This window comes from Bos indicus x Bos taurus, chromosome 21 (genome assembly GCF_003369695.1).
Source record: "Bos indicus x Bos taurus breed Angus x Brahman F1 hybrid chromosome 21, Bos_hybrid_MaternalHap_v2.0, whole genome shotgun sequence".
Classification (NCBI taxonomy): Eukaryota; Metazoa; Chordata; class Mammalia; order Artiodactyla; family Bovidae; genus Bos; species Bos indicus x Bos taurus.
Genome location: NC_040096.1, coordinates 29,898,166 through 29,915,100, shown reverse-complemented (window position 1 = coordinate 29,915,100; position 16,935 = coordinate 29,898,166). Strand labels below are relative to the sequence as shown.

The 16,935-nt window shown below is 47.1% G+C and overlaps 1 protein-coding gene across 2 annotated transcripts in view; it reads right to left on the bottom strand.

Moving 5' to 3' along the window:
* Positions 1-16,935, bottom strand: part of OTUD7A (OTU deubiquitinase 7A) — a 403,690-nt gene that overhangs the window by 373,233 nt on the left and 13,522 nt on the right. The window contains exon 1 of one of the 2 annotated variants that reach the window (XM_027521232.1): positions 7,714-7,805. The exons of the other annotated variant lie outside the window; for it this stretch is intronic. The gene's annotated coding sequence lies outside the window, so the exon portion shown is untranslated. Of the gene's footprint in view, positions 1-7,713; positions 7,806-16,935 lie in introns of those variants that run through there. 2 annotated transcript variants of the gene reach the window in all.

The following is a 16,935-nucleotide window of genomic DNA, read 5'->3' as shown; positions in this document are numbered from 1 at the left end:
GATTGAGCTACTGCAAAACCAAAAAAATAAATAAATAAATAAAACTTTTTTTTTTCCTCCCTGAAACTCAGCACTGTTTTATAATCTGCCTTTTATTCAACATACATATTTAAGGCAAACTCCAAAGGTGGTATTTGGTGCTGAAATGTTTAAATATTCTAATGCAGAACTGTGGTACAGATGCTGTCTTTCACTATTCTCTCTGGAACAGAACCTAGAAGAGGTAACTTGTATAACTTAATCACTTTTCAGTTCTTCTGAAGTATTTTGTTTTTCTTTCCTACACTTTTCATGAATTTAAACCACTTTAAATTGAGAATACCTAAAAAAATATTTGCAATGCAATGTTAAACTCATGATTTCTTTCATAAAGAGGCTTACTAAGAACACCGTGAACTGATTTTATGAGGCCACCACAACCATAATAACAGAACCTGTCAAAGACATCACAAAAGAAGTACCCACCTTCCTCATTCCCTCATTAACAGGGACCATGTGGGCTTCCCATTTAAGAGTCACATGGTCATATAAACTGCCTCAGAAAAACATTTGACAAAATCCAACATACACACAAGATAAAATATTCAGCAACTAGGAATTCAAAGGATCTTTCTCACACTGATTAAGGGCATCTGGAACAAGAAAGGATGTCCACTTTCACCATTGCTATTCAACACAATATTAGTTTTAGCAAGTAGAATAAGGTGTGAAAAGAAAATAAAAGGCATATATTAACAGGTTGAAAAAGAAATAATGTTCTTTACAGATAATGAAATAGTCTACAAAGAAAATCCTAAGGAATCTATAGAAAACCTCCTAGAACTCAATGAATTCAGTAAGGTCACATGATAAGAGATCAATATTCAAAAATCTACATACTAGCAAAGCACATGTGGAAAGTGGAAAAACACAATATGATTTATAATCATTCAGATAAAATTAAGTGCTTAGGCATCAACTGAACAAAACATGTATGGGATACATATTGAAATCTGTGAAATGATGAAAGAAATCAAAGAAGATCAAAATAAATGGAGAGACAAACCATCTTCATGGGTTATAAGGCTCAATGTAGTAAAGATGTCAATTCTATCCAAATTCCTACTGGAAATCCCAGCAAGCTGTTTTGTTTTGTTTTGTTTTATTTTAATTGGAGGCTAATTACTTTACAATATTGTGGTTGTTTTCACCCTACATTCACATGAATCAGCCATGGGTGTACATGTGTTCCCCATCCTGACCCTTCCTCCCACCTCCTTCCCCATCCCATCCCTCAGGGTCATCCCAGTGCACCAGATCTGAGCACCCTGTCTCATGCATTGAAGCTGGACTGGCGATCTATTTCACATATAATACATGTTTCAATGTTATTCTCTCAAATCATCCAAGCTGTTTTTAATAGACATGATTATTCTAAAATGTTTATGGAAAAGCAAAGGGACTGGAACAGCTAAAATAATTTTGAAAAAGAATGGGATGTGAGACATTGCTGTACTTGAGACTAGGGCTTACCATAATGCTGCAGTAATTGAAGCAGTGAAATATTAGCAAGAGGCAAACAAGTAGATCAGTGAGCAGAAGTAAAAACAAAACAGAAACAGACCCACACAAGAACAGCCAACTGATTCTGACAACGGTGAAAAAACAATTCAATGGACGAAGGCTCATCTTTTCAACCAGGAGTGCTGGGCCAGTTGGACATGCACAGGCAGAACACCGAAATTCCATCGAGACATCACACCTGAACAAATTAGCTCAAATGGATCAAATACACAAATGCAAAATGTAAAACTATAAAGTTTTAGAAGAATCAGAGGAAATCTTCAGGAGCTAGCCTAGGTGAAAAGTTCTTAGACATGGTATCAATCAGATCAGATAAGATCAGATCAGTCGCTCAGTCGTGTCCAACTCTTTGCAACCCCATGAATTGCAGCACGCCAGGCCTCCCTGTCCATCACCAACTCCCGGAGTTCACTCAGACTCACGTTCATCTAGTCAGTGATGCCATCCAGCCATCTCATCCTCTGTCGTCCCCTTCTCCTCCTGCCCCCAATCCCTCCCAGCATCAGAGTCTTTTCCAATGAGTCAACTCTTCACATGAGGTGGCCACAGTACTGGAGTTTCAGCTTTAGCATCATTCCTTCCAAAGAAATCCCAGGGCTGATCTCCTTCAGAATGGACTGGCTGGATCTCCCTGCAGTCCAAGGGACTCTCAAGAGTCTTCTCCAACACCACAGTTCAAAAGCATCAATTCTTCAGCGCTCAGCCTTCTTCACAGTCCAACTCTCACATCCATACATGACCACAGGAAAAACCATAGCCTTGACTAGATGAACCTTTGTTGGCAAAGTAATGTCTCTGCTTTTGAATATGCTATCTAGGTTGGTCATAACTTTCCTTCCAAGGAGTAAGCATCTTTTAATTTCATGGCTGCAGTCACCATCTGTAGTGATTTTGGAGCCCAGAAAAATAAAGTCTGACACTGTTTCCACTGTTTCCCCATCTATTTCCCATGAAGTGGTGGGACCAGATGCCATGATCTTCGTTTTCTGAATGTTGAGCTTTAAGCCAACTTTTTCACTCTCCACTTTCACTTTCATCAAGAGGCTTTTGAGTTCCTCTTCACTTTCTGCCGTAAGGATGGTGTCATCTGCATATCTGAGGTTATTGATATTTCTCTGGGCAATCTTGATTCCAGCTTGTGTTTCTTCCCGTCCAGCGTTTCTCATGATGTACTCTGCATATAAGTTAAATAAACAGGGTGACAATATACAGCCTTGACATACTCCTTTTCCTATTTGGAACCAGTCTGTTGTTCCATGTCCAGTTCTAACTGTTGCTTCCTGACCTGCATACAAATTTCTCAAGAGGCAGATCAGGTGGTCTGGTATTCCCATCTCTTTCAGAATTTTCCACAGTTGACTGTGATCCACACAGTCAAAGGCTTTGGCATAGTCAATAAAGCAGAAATAGCTAAAAAGAATACACTGGACTTCAAACTTAAAAACACAAACAGAAACAACACTTTCTGATTGGCAGAAAACCCTTTAGAAGAGCTCAAGTATCACTACCTCAGCCAACCAGCACACCCCCAGGCTCATACCAGGCCCTGGTTCCACCTGCACACCGTGCTCTGTCTCACACCCATCCACTGCACACCACTGACCAGATGCCAAAGCCAGGCCTCTCTCCACCTCCATCACTTGAGCCGAAATGGTCCTCAACTGTCTCCAGGGCCCACAGGGCTGCAAGACCTCAGTGACCCCGAGGACCCCCTCCATTGCTCCGCAGTGATTCTGAGGACCATCCCACCCTGTTCCTCAGTGATCCTAAGGACCCTCCCCCAATTTGGAGAGCCCCCACCATCCTAATTGATCTCTAGGATCCTCTCTTAGAATCAAATTCCCAAGTCCTTCACAATCCATTTAACAGTCAGAGAGACATTTGTCAGATTCACTTCTGATCATGATCCAGATGGAATCCTTTGAGATCCCACAACATCAGAGCAGATCTCATGGATCAAGTGATCCCACACTTGATTTGGGGCGGGAGCTGCATGATGCTGGGTGTGCTGTCCTCCCAGCAGGTGTCCATGTGCTCCCAGGGCAAGGCTGGCGGGCACTCAGGCCCCTCTAGCTTGAGCATGGCTTTAAGCACAAGGTAGAAGCCAGCCGCATCCCTCTCCCCTCCTCCCCCTGGCTAGCAGCGGTGACTGTGCTGCTCCCCGTAGTGGGCGGATGCTGGTCTGGGCACTGGATGTCCCTCCATGCAGTGACCAAGTCACTTGGCAGTGGCCGCTTTGGTGAGCAGGCCCTCTCTTTCATGTGCTGTTCCTTCTGCCATCGCTGGTAGCAGGTCTGCCAGCACATTGAGGGTTCCTGGACCAAAGAACAGAGTGACCAACAGGATGAGGGTTCAGAGGGATTTCACCTTGAACTCTGAAGGGAACACACCATCATCTGAGGCTCTGAAACAGTGGAGTCAAACATGACCCCAAAGACATCCCATTCCTGAAGGCGGCGCTGGCCTCTGCTCAGCACAGGCACGAAGTGTGTCAGCGGCGCTGACATCCCTCACAGATGCCGTGGGCCAGGGAACTTACCAGCACCAGTTACCACGATGGTATTCCAAAGCGGTAAGCACACGTGAATTTGAAATTGAGGGTAACGGCTGGAGGAAAAGGCCAAGGAAGACGCTCCAGCCTCCCTACGTCTCCACAGCTCTGGCCACTGCCACCTGGTTTCCCGCCACCAGAGTGAGGAACTGGTGTGTCTCCTGCAGGATTCCTGGGAGGAACAAGAGTGCCCATATCTCTGATAAAAACTGACTTGGGATCACCTACTGTGACATGTAAACTCTCACATCAGGGCTGGAATCCTTACACACTAAATTGCTTCTCTGGGAGTGATATGATTTGTATCACTTACACAGATAAAAAATGATAAGTGACACAGGAAGATGTTTTATTTACTTAAAAAAAAAACAATTTAGGGGTTATTTTGTTGTTTTATGTTTATAGCTCTTTAACTTGGTCCAAACTGACCTAAACAATTTACACAAAATGAAAATCTCTTTTGATAATAAAACCAACTAATTTTGACTGATAGTCCCCATTGAAGATTTCAAGGTACGGGTGGCAGTTTCTGAAATAATTTTATAGAATATTAGAAAGTCACAGCACAAAGCTCACCCTGCTAACAATAAAAATCTGTTTTTTATTAGAATCATCAAAGGTAATTTTGGAGGTAATCAAGCTTCCTTTAATGACAGACATACCATGAAGTTAACTATACTATTTCTTGGTCTATTTATTTCTTCCTATCATACACATCAATAATTTTGGAAAATATGCTTTTGAGGTTAACTCTAAGGTTTCAGAAAATACCACACACCAACAGGAAAGGTTAAAATCTACAGTACTGCCAAATGTTCTCGAAGATTTATTTTTTATTTTTATTTTTTCAAATTTATTTATTTATTTTTATTTAAAAAAATTTTTTTTAATTTTATTTTATTTTTAAACTTTACATAATTGTATTAGTTTTGCCAAATATCAAAATGAATCCATCACAGGTATACATGTGCTCCCCATCCTGTCACATGACTTGATCGACTACATCCCATTACCTGAATTTTCTAAAATAACTTTTTAGAATCGGTGTGAACTAGCACATCAATGAATACCCAAATGACAGGCCTGTGATGGTTTCACCCTAGTGGGACCACTGCTCCTGTGGCTGGAGAGGTGCACCATCACCTGTGCAAGAAGGAGGCTGCAAAGGCTGCCCTCTGCCAAGACCAAAGGAGCCAGTTGTCCAGACAAATCTGTTAAGAGTCACTGTACAATAAAATACCACCTTTCAATTACCTGCTTGATAAACAGGGGAGGGGGCTGCACTGTAGCGGAATACCACGGGGTTTGTGGCCAGAAGATACAGGCCAGACCCCCTTTTCTTATTAGTCAAGTTGAGACCCTGGACCAGTACTTAACTTGAACCTTTGTTTCATCATCTGTGATAAGAGGGTAGCCCTGTCTCTGATCCCCAACCTCAGAGGGTGTGGATGTGATGCTGATCGAAGCCTGAGTTAAGTCACGAGGTACCCAGGACATGACACGTGCGTGGCGGGTTTCCTTAGCCCCAGGGCCATCCTGAGACACAGCTTAATATAAGATGCAGCTTCTGCAGCACATGTAACAAGCAGTGACGGCATGGTGGGCCTACTCAGCCTCTGCCTACCCTGGGGAGGAGGAAGATGTGATTTAGTCCCTCACCCCCCACCCAGAGTGGGTTTATCAGGGCAGGACATGTCCTATTGGTAGATGACATCAGCTGAGCACAGTGAGAAAAAGTTATGTGAGCTACACAGCAGACAGTGGGATAGAAACCCCTCATTTAAATGCAGAATCCACCTCTATAAAGACCAGTTCTCCTCTTGTCAGCTGTCTGAGTGTAACTGCTGACTAAAGTGCCTTTGGATCCTTACCTGAACTCATGTCAATCCAATAAGTCCCATATTGCTACTGGGGTTTATTCTCTCTGCCTGGGAAACTTTAGTCTGGCCTCTACCTGCTGGGGAAGCCAAAGGGTCTCCTGAACTGAAGCTCCGCAGCCCCGTGACCCAGCACCTGCACTCCAAGGTGTGCTCGCAACAGACATTGCAGCCAAATGTCCAGCAAAGACATGTTCCAGGACAGCCCTCTGCTCCCAAGATCCTACCCTGCAAACCACCCCGACACCTGTCAGCAGGCAATGTCGCCTATTCACACAGCACTGGGAATGAACGAGAGCCAATGAAGCATGGGGACCTGCACAGACCTCACAAACACCCTGAGAAGCCAAAGGAGCCGGAGAAGAGCATGTGCTATGGGATCTCGCAGACAAGAAGTGCAAGAGGCCAGGCAGGTATGCGGCATGAGACACGGGGACAGCAGTGGCCGGGTGCCGGTGTGATCACAGGGGTGTCAGTCTGTGTGCGCTTATGTACCTTTCTGAATGAGGCTGCGCTTGCACAAAAAGCTTAGGTCAGGAAGGGACGGTTCTCTCATCCATGTCCAGGACTTGGTTTTGTCAGGCAGGCAAGAGGACAGATGGTCCTCGGCCAGCAGGGAAGGCATGTCCCCAGGGACCCACTGCACCACCACTCCCCCACCCTCTAAGTCTTCAGCAGAGGCTGTGCCGTGAGGAGGGGTGTGGGGAGTGGGGAGCGAGAGGACTCCACAGGCCAGGAATTAAGACTATTTAACCAGATTGCAAGTGCACTCTGTATTCTGACAAGATTCGTGACTCTCTCCAAATTTACAGCAACTCACCTGTGATCTCGTCAAAACTGTGACAAAACCCTGACCTACTTAGTGCTGGGAAAGTGCCTGGAAATGACATCGCCACTTCCCTATTTAAAGCATGTCTCTCCTGACTGAAGCAAGAACAGAATAGAAGAAAATCCCCAATTCACCACAATCTGAAAGATGGATTTACCTTTAGCACCTGCCCCCGAAGATCCCAAAGGATAATGCAACATGCACTGCAATGAAAGCTCCTGGGACCCACAGGAGAGGGCTGAGATGCTGCCAGGTGTGTGACCAACCTCACACCTCAGCGGTGCAGACCTCAGTCCTCACTCAACGAGGGAAACGAGTAAAGGAAGGCCAATCAGGCCTGGCCGCCCTGCTCTGTCCACCCTCCCCAGGATCGCCCTCCTGACAGCCCTAGAAAAATGCCCTGCACACATGGAAGCCAATCTCACCCATCTCCTGGGGGATTTCTCTTGGATGCTTCCATCTTCCACATGACAAGAATTTTTAAAATGGTTTCCTCGAAAATAAAAATTACAACTGAGCCTTCATTAATCTGGTCTCTTTAAAACACGTTCTGACAGTAATTTTTTCTACCTGTTCTGTTTCCAGCTCTTCTTTTAAAATTTATAACTTGAAAGTCAAAGGCCATATGATATCACTTATACGTGGAATCTAAAATATATGATAAAGTGAGCTTATCTATGAAACAGAAAGAGACACACATAGAAAACAAATCTATGGTTACCAAAGGGGGAGGGGAGGGAGGGACAAATTAGGAGTTTGGGATTAACTGGTACATACTATTATATATAAGATAGATAAACAACAAGGTCCTACCATTCATTCAACATGCTGTAACAAACCATACTGGAAAAGAACATGAAAAAAGATTTAAAACTTAAAATGAAAGTGGGTACCATGTCCACTTGCCCGGCTCACGGCAGGTGACAGCCACGTTTCCTGCGAACATCTGCAGCAGCATCACAGATGAGCCTTCGCTGGGCTCAGTGACAATGCACAAACCCTGGCCGTGTCACAGTAATCCTTTTTGGCCTGTTATTTATTTATTTCTGTCCTTGTGACTCAAACAAAATAGTTTAAGGACTAGCAGGGCCAGTCTGTTACATACAATGTACAGTCCAGGAACCGCCTCCATTCTGTGCAGGGTGAGCTCTGAGCTCGCACCAAAATACTTTTGACCATGGAGGATGCCCTGGAGTCACAGAGGCCCAGCTAACATGTGGCCTGTGTGAGGACCACCCAGCCAGTGTAACACACCCCCGAGCTTTCAAATGAAATTTCCTCTGCAAAGTCCAGCAAAACCTCCAAGGACATGCTCATGGGAAATCTGAAAACGGGGAGGGCAATGACCCTTCATCCCCTGTTCATCATCTGGAAACACCTTTTCACAATTTCCCAGAGAACCTGAGCTCTCCTCTACTCTTGGACCCTGGGCCGAGGCCATGCAGATGGGGGAGATGGTCCCTCCATTGCCTCCTCCACGGCCTCTTCTTATCTGGACCCTGCAGGCAGAGGCTGCTCTAGTGGCCCAGGAACCCACACACCGTGGCACAAAAGGCAACGGAAAACAAAATCAATACTCACAAGCAGTTCCACAGCTGCATCTGCCTGTCTCTCCAGTCCTGACACACGGCCCAAGGGCACTCAGAGTGTCTGATTCCACAGAACACAGAGGGCCCCCCAAGGTTAAGGACTCATAGAGGATTTTTAAATAAATAACAAATATTAAATTCCAAATTTAACCCTCCCAACCTTGCACAAAAGGTAAGAGCTAGTACCAGGTAGACAGGTGGGCCCCATGGAACAAGGCCTAAGGCAAGGCCTGCCCTGCTCCATGGGCACTTATATACATCCTGCAGGCGTGGTTGGGCTCTGCTCACCGTCTAGGGCACCACCCGTGGCTTCACTGTCCCCGTGAGCCAGGGGTGAGGCCATCACTTACAGAGCAGCACAGAGGGGAGCCAGGAGACACCGCTTCCCCGCAGCAAGCCAGGCATCCATTCTCCCCTCTGCAGCTGGCAGGAGGCTGCTCCTCCTTGCTGGGCTCCTGAGAGGTACCACAAATACGATGGCTCCTTGCCATCCAAACACCTGCCTATTTCCATCACACTACTTGTTTTACAATGATAATCGTACGAAGCAGGATCCTTGATGTGTTGACCTTCCCCAGGGTGAATGGTCCTAGGCATGCCCTCACCTGCCCTGGATGGCACACCCCTGCACCCTGACATCTACACACACCTTGTGCCGCCCTGAGCCTTGCTCTCAGGGCAGGTGAATAAAAGAGGCCGCCAAGTGGCACGAGGCCTAGAGTTCCGTCCCGTTTTTCTCCAGTGCTTGGCCCCAGCTTTCCCAACAGGCAGGTGGACCTGTGTGCCCCCAGGACATCAGCCAGCTTCTCGATCCTCTATCCTCGTGAAGCTGGCCACACACTGGTTCTTACCACACAACGTACCCTGGGGGTCAGGGGAGCCAGTTGAGCAGGAGAATCAGCCTGGCATCTTTTATAAATCCTGAGACCTCAGGCAAACACCCACTGTAAGGGATGGGGCCCGCCTGAAGGTCCTCGACTACCCAGTGCTCTCCCCACCAGGTTCCTTCGAGTATCTCCCGAGACACTTCCTCCCTTACTGCACCTCCTTTCTCTCCACACTGATGTGCCAGGACCCCAGGCTCTAACTTGGTCCTACACACAGTGAAGAAGGGCCTGTGGGGGCGGAGAGGCCAGCACTCTGCCTATAGCAAACAGAGGCCAGCAGACCCTTGGGGCACACTGGTGGCTCTCCCCCGGAGGAGGAGGGAGGGAGGGAGGGAGGGAGGGAGGAGGAAGATGAAGTGAGAGGGGGAGGGGAGGAAGGGGAAGAGATGAAAGAAGGGGAGGAGAAGGGGTGGAGGGAGGGACAGGAGCCCAGGGTCTCCAGCAAACAGCTGCGCCCACAGTCCTGGGGGTGGTGGGGGTGGTGGGGGTGGGGAGGGTGGGGAGGCAGCTGTCAGCCGCCCAGCCCTGGGAACGTGGGATCCAGGCTGCTTCCTCCTGCTCCTCTCTGCTGATGCTGGTTCTACCCCCTGCAGGACTGGGTCTCCAGCCTCCTGCCCCTACAGCCTGCTCGTCTGGTCCACTCTCCCAGAGGCCCATCCACTGCTGGTTGCTGTCCCCCCAGTCTCTCTCGACCTCCTGCCTCCTGGGTCTCTCCTGTCATTCCCAGGGGCCTGACTTCTTCCACATTCCCCAATTCAAATGCCCAAGAATCCCAAGTTCTGGAATCTGAGCCACACAACCTCTCCTGGTGCTGAGTTCCTTCTGCTGTTCCAAGGGCGGCTACTGTTCTATCTACCGCCCCAGACGTCCTTTTGCTGGCTTGTAGAGGAAGGATGTGGAATCTAAACTCCTTGGGTACACTGTTGCTAAGCTCAGAAAGCTGGAATGATGGTGTATGACAGAGACCAGAGTAAAATTACCTCGGGGGCCCCTGATCAGGACTGAAAGGAAGGCTCCGGCAGTGGCCTCAGGAGTAAGAACAGGCTCTCCCATGTGTGGTGACCGACATGCTGCACTAGATGACCCATTGTCTGACCTGGAGCACGTGCCGGGCAGGGCTGCCTGCCTAGCCCTCCGGAGCCCACAGTCCATGATCATTCACTGACTATAGCATGTTCAGCCCACTCAGTGCCATGTGGCCGTGGGGACCTCAGTTTAAGGCTATTCAGTAATGTGGGAAAAGCTCAAGAAATAATGCCAGCTGAAGAGGAAAACAAAACCAGAGGAAACATTCTTTGCACATGATTACTTCTTTTCCACTGAGTATTTTTCCCAAAGGCTATTGTTTACTTTTAGGAGGAAGAAAATGTTTAGACAAAATATCTGCTGAATGAATGAGATGACACAAAGTCAAGGGCAGCATAATTTTGCAAAAAATTAAATGCCAAGACAGTTAATAAAATGTCCCACCACTCCTGGACACCACAGAGTCCTCCCTGCCCTTCCCCTAAACTATGATGAGGAAGACGGATGCCCAGTAGGTCTGCCATCCCTTTGGGTGGACTGGGTTGCACTGAATAAGCCCTGTGTGTCAGGGCAGCAGCAGTGGTCAGACTGCAGAGGAAGTTCAAGATGTAATTAATAGGAACACCTGGGGATATTTTATATAAAAGCACAACTGATTCAAACCTTCCAGGATCAAATACAGTCACCCCTCAGTATCCATGGGAGGTTGGTTCCAGGACCCCTGAGGACACCAAGATCCACAGATGCTCAAGTCCCTTATGTAAAATGGTATCATATTTGCGTATACCTCACTGTATATCCTTCCTTACACTTTAAATCACCCTTTGATTACTTATAATGCTTATTACAATGTAAATGCTATGTAAATACCTGTCAAAGTACAGTTAATTCAAGTTTTGCTTTCTGGAACTTTATGGAATAGTTCTTAGAACATCATTGATTGTGGTGGATTGAACACATGCATGCAGGACCCATGGACACAGAGGGCCGGCTGCAGAGGTGATTGAAGCCTTTTACTCCTGAGACAATGCTGCCTGGTTCCCTACGCGCAGGAGAACAGTGTCCAGAGCAGGACAGCAGTGCACACTAGCACACCACAGAGCAGACAATGGAAATGAATGAAGGGCATGGGAACACATCAGAGCACGACAGGAGCTCTCCTCCACTGAGTACAACTAACCATGGTCCCACCCTTTACAACCAGAAGAAGGCGGCTCTTTGTGAAGACCCAGGCCACAGTGATGTGGTATGAGTACTACACTCCCGGGAAGCAACAAAGTTACCTCAGGCCACCAAATCTGTATGTACTGTGTGTGCACAGATTCAGAGGGCAGGTGGGTATTGCAAGGCTCTACAGGGGGCACAGGGCACTAAGGGTACGAGGACTTGCAACACAGTTAAGTGTTCCCTTCTTTTGGAAATCTAAAGAGCTTTTCCAATGTCATGGCCTGGTCGCCATAAGAAGGTATCCCATGGGTGAGGTGCACCAACACAAAGAATTGCAGCCCAGCCTTCGTGCTCCTGGGAGAGCACACACCCTGGGACGCAGAGCAGGGCTCCCAGGTGCCATGAGTGGGGAAATCATAAAGGTGTCATGGGAGACACAGGGGTTGGTGCTGGAAGGGCTCTGCATCCAGGGAAGGGCGGGGGAGCCAGCAGCCAAGATGTGGCAAGAGATCCATGAACCGTGGTGTGTCCGGGGCGAGGGGGCGGGCTGCACCAGTCCGCTTAGAGGGAGTGCCTAAGCTTGAACTTTCAAGTAGTGGTTCCCTAGCTACAGCCAACACTCTAAAATGCTTTGTGCTCTTCTTTTCTTCAAGTTTTCTACAGCTGAAACCTCAGACAGCTACGTAACAGGCTCAAGAATATTCCAGCAGAGAGTGTACGGACTGCCCTCCTCCCTTCCCTGCACCGACTTGGCACTCATTCCTGGGGTATCTTGTGCTCTTCTATATCCATTGCTTTGCATTTAAACTTGTTGATACGATAAAAAGAACCAAGCAAGACTCTGGAAATTGCAGTATGCTTAGCTGGGAAGGGCCTGCCAGTCCTTTGTCTCTTTACAGCCAACAGAGCCTCCTACCACCACAGGGCACTGTCAGGAAACGACTCATCAAGGCATTCCCAGGCCTTGGCACACAGACATACATACTCACCACCGCCCTGTCGGTTAGTAGCTCTACTCCCCAAGTTGGTGCCAACTTCAGAGTCAGCCACCCTTTCAACAGGCGCACAGGATCTGTGTCTTGTGGCCAGTCCAGTCCTGACCTCCCACTGACTGCATCCTTGCCACAGACATAGCACTGCCACAGCTACTGGAGTGGCTGCATGACAAAGAGCGGAAGGGCAAAGTCTCAGCGGGTGCTCACCTCAGACAGCCACCATTTCCCAAACCACCAACCCAGGGAGCTGACACGCAAGGTGACCCTGGGCTCACAGCCCCCCGTGGATCTAACAGAAGCAAATACGATCTCACTGGCCAGATGCACCCACCCTGGCACCAAGCAACGACAGAGCTATAATCAAGTGAGGAGACACAAGTAGAAGTGATTCCCCAAGAACAGGGCCAGCAGGCCCAGCAAACAGTAACACCAGACAAAAACTCCCAGCTCACCACCATCAAGAAGTTCAGATAACAAATCATTACTCAGAGACCATAACATACAGTTTTAATTGACAGATGCAAGTACTTCTTAAAGTGATCAAAACCCTAAGTAAATAATATGATACCTCTTAAAAAGACAAGAATATGGGAAGTTAAGAAAATTTATGGAAATGAATAACACAATCACAGAAACTTAAAACCAAGTGACTGTTCTTTACAGTAGATTTGATGTGGATCGGGTAGAGGGCAGATGAGCCAGGTGGAAGGCAACACCGAGGAAAGTGTCCAGAATGCACTGCAGGGGCTAAATGAAGGCATACCACAAGAGAACTGCTGGAAAATCAGGATACCAGAACAAACATGCATGCTCAGTCGCTCAGCCATGTCTGACTTTTTTATGACCTGCATGTAGCCTGCCATGCTCCTCCGTCCGTGGAATTTCCCAGGCAAGAATACTGGAGTGGGTTGCCATTTCCTACTCCAGGGGATCTTCCCAATGCAGATCCTTGTCTCCTGCATCTCCGGCACTGGCAGGTGGATTCATTAGCACTGTGCCACGTGGGAAGACCACAGACTAATAAATGACAAACTGGGAGAGGAAGGAAGAGAGGGAAGTGGTAACAGGCAATCTTTGAAAAGCTAAAAGCTGATGTCACAGAACTGATCCCAGCATGAATCATGCCCGGGGGAGGCCCAGAGGAGCGGGCAGGAGGAAGTTCATTCTCTCAACATCCCAGGTGTCCAAAGAAGCTTCAGGAAGGCTACAAGGCTACGTTCTCTGAGTCGCACACTCTGGTTGTACAGGGAACCCAAGGACGTGGTCTTTCTCAAAAACTAGGTACATTCTGTCCTGCCACCACATTGGCAACAGCACAGTGATCATTTCACCTGATTCTCGGGTGCTGCTGACCATCTGTCTAGAGGGGTGCAAGGCTTGACCCAGCAGGCCTCTCTGAGGCCGTGGCCCACCAGTCACTCATCCCCATGACTACAACCCTATGGACCCTACAAAATGAAAGGCAGGCAAAAAAAAAAATTAGAGATTCTAGTTTACAATCTTTTTACTTATCAGTTTATCATCTTTACTGCACAGTGGATTTCTCTCCCAGTAACTGAAGAGACAGTGGGGGCACTCCCCTCCTTGTACACTGACTGGCTGGCAAACTAGTCTGTCACCCCAGGGATGCCACACTAGAGGGGCTGTGTGTGCACAGGACAGCCCAGAGGGGGTCTGGCTGGAGCAAAATCCTCATGATTTCTCATTCCTCAGAATTTAGGGCTTCCTACCTCTAAGTCGCCCTGGGTTTTGAATGAGAGAGAAACACTGCATAACTGAAGGTTGCTAACATATAACTATCTAAAATTCAACATTTAAAACTAATGAATCTTAGATCACTACAAGGAAGCTGTTCCGAACATATCTGGGGCCAACAGATCTGCACACACAAAGAGCTTGGAAAAGAACGAAAGAAGTTCATAAGCTTCAACTCAACCCAGCAAAGTAAGCACACACTTCCTGGGTGTCAAGGACCAGGTCCAGCCTTTGTGAAGGCAGCCTGCGCTTCGTAAGACAGACAAATGGCATCTCCAGGCACTCCAACCTGGCTTAACGGCCAAATGAGGCTGAACCATGACACCTGCCTCACAGGATGGCTGTGAGATTTAAACCAGATAGTGTCAGAAAAACACACAGCAATCACTGGAGGCTATCCTACTGCTTAGGGATTACAGCATTAATTTAATATTCATTAGTGATTAAAGCAGCAAGTGTTCATTCAGGCCTTATTGATTAACATACAAAAAGCCACACAGATTTTGGAGACACAGGAAGTGAGTTCAAGGCTGCTGGGGCATGGCAGGGGCAGGATCTGGCCTCAGAGGTAGGGAAGCCTTGGGCCAGAGGTCCGGTGTGGCACGTACCTGCCACCTTCTCCCAGGCTGCTAGCATGGGAGGTCAAATCTTTTATACAATAGCTTGTCTAATCTAATGGAAGGGCTTTTACACAAAAAGCATTCTGGAGTAAAACAAAAAATCTTCTTGGAAAAGGAATCCCAAAGCCACAAATGCTCAACAATGTCCAGACCCCAAGAGAAACGGTGACCCATTTCTCTCTCTCAAAGCACAAGGAGCTCCCCAAAGATGGTGAGTAAAATCCCTCAGCATCTACACCTGCACCCACCAGAAAGCAGTTTCCATTGAATGGTTTACTCCTCCACACTTTCTCTGAAAGCCCTCAAAACAATGAAAAGGGAGACAGAGAATTAGAAAGAGAAATATATTCCACTTTTGACAAATCAAGAAAACAGACACGAGCAGAGTACACAAATCCCTGGGTGGACCAGACCAATGGCATCAGGAAGAGACACAGCAAGCCAGTGCCCCACTCCTGACCCCTGGGGAGATAAAGACCGTGCCACAGCAGCTTGCAAAGGATCATGTGGACATGTGCGCAGAACCACTGAGTAGACCGTGGCCTGTGGATTTGGCCTCGTATAGAGGCAGAGGCAGGTAGCAAACACATGACACTGAGGCCTGCCAGGAGCAACACCCAATTTATTCATGAGGAACTGGGGAACACAGCTCCTAACTGGGTAAAAGAAATACAACTTGAAGAGTGTACTCTTGCATTCCAGACTATAAACTTGAAATGAAGTGCAACCCTACCCCATTCTTCAAAAATGCACTGACTAAAGTCACAAAGTAACCAACTTGGGAATCAGGCTTAGAAATGGGGTGGAGGTGGCGGGTAAGCACCTGTAGGCCCAGAGGAAAGCCTCCTAAGGAAAGAGGTAAAGAACTTTTTTAGTAACATACTCCCCTACAGTCTCGGTGAGTTTCCTGTTACTGCTGAAACAAATCACAACAAATCTACAAATCCGGTGACTTAAAACAGAGCAACATATCCTCCTACAGTTCTAGAGATCAGGTGTCTGAAATGGGTCTTGCTGGGCTAAAGCCAAGGTATTGCAGGACAGTGTTCCTTCTGGAGGCTCCAGGGGAGAAGGTACCCTACCTTGCACAGTGTCCAGGGGCTGCTCCCATTCCTTGGCTGGTGTTCGCCTTCCAGAAACTGCGTCCCTGACCTCTGAGTCCATCTTCAGGTCTGCTCTGACTTTGTTCCTCCTGGCTCTTTTGGGGTTACTCAGGCCCACCTGGAAAAATCAGGCCAATCTCCCCAACTCAAGATTCTTAATTTAATTACATCTGCAAAGTCTCCTTTTCCAAATAACTGAACATATTCCCAGCTTCTGGAGGTTGGGACATGAACGTCATTGGGGGGTCATGACTCCAGCCACTGTAGGAAGCCCCATTTTCCTTGCTGTATCCAGTCTGGAGGCCACATACATGCATTGGATCATGGCCTCCTGTGGCCAACAACATCAGGACTGGTCTTTCTTGTGCTGACGCCTCTCTGGTCCTCCATCTTCCCCTTTCACGTACCCTCTGACTACACTGGGCCCACTTAAGATAACCCAGGATAATCCCACTACTTTGAAGTCAGACAGTAGCAACCTTAACTCCATATTCAATTTTACTTTTCCAATTCCAATTCTCCCAATATATTCACAGATTCTGGAGATTGGGATATTGATATCTTTGAGGGGCCTTTATCCTGCCGACTGTACTCTCCTTAAAAGATTTTTAAAAATCAAAGAAGAAATTATTAACCAACAGAAAGACAAGAGCTTGGGAAAGAAATGGAGAAAAAGAAAATAAATGGGGTAGGAATGATGAGCACATTAGAAGCCATTAAAAAATAGAATAAACACAACCAACCAACCAAAGACACAAGCAAATGAAATGGCAAAGTATGTGAAATACTGAGTTTCTCAAAGAGATGACATATATAAGACACAGAAGAAACAGTGACTTATCTCTGTCAGATGATGGGATATACTGTGCGCAGCTTTTAAAAAAAGTGATACAGAAAGATGAACATACAGAAATAGCCTGGAGAAGTTAATGAATCAAAAGAATGATATGAACATCCAGGCAGAAGACAGGCT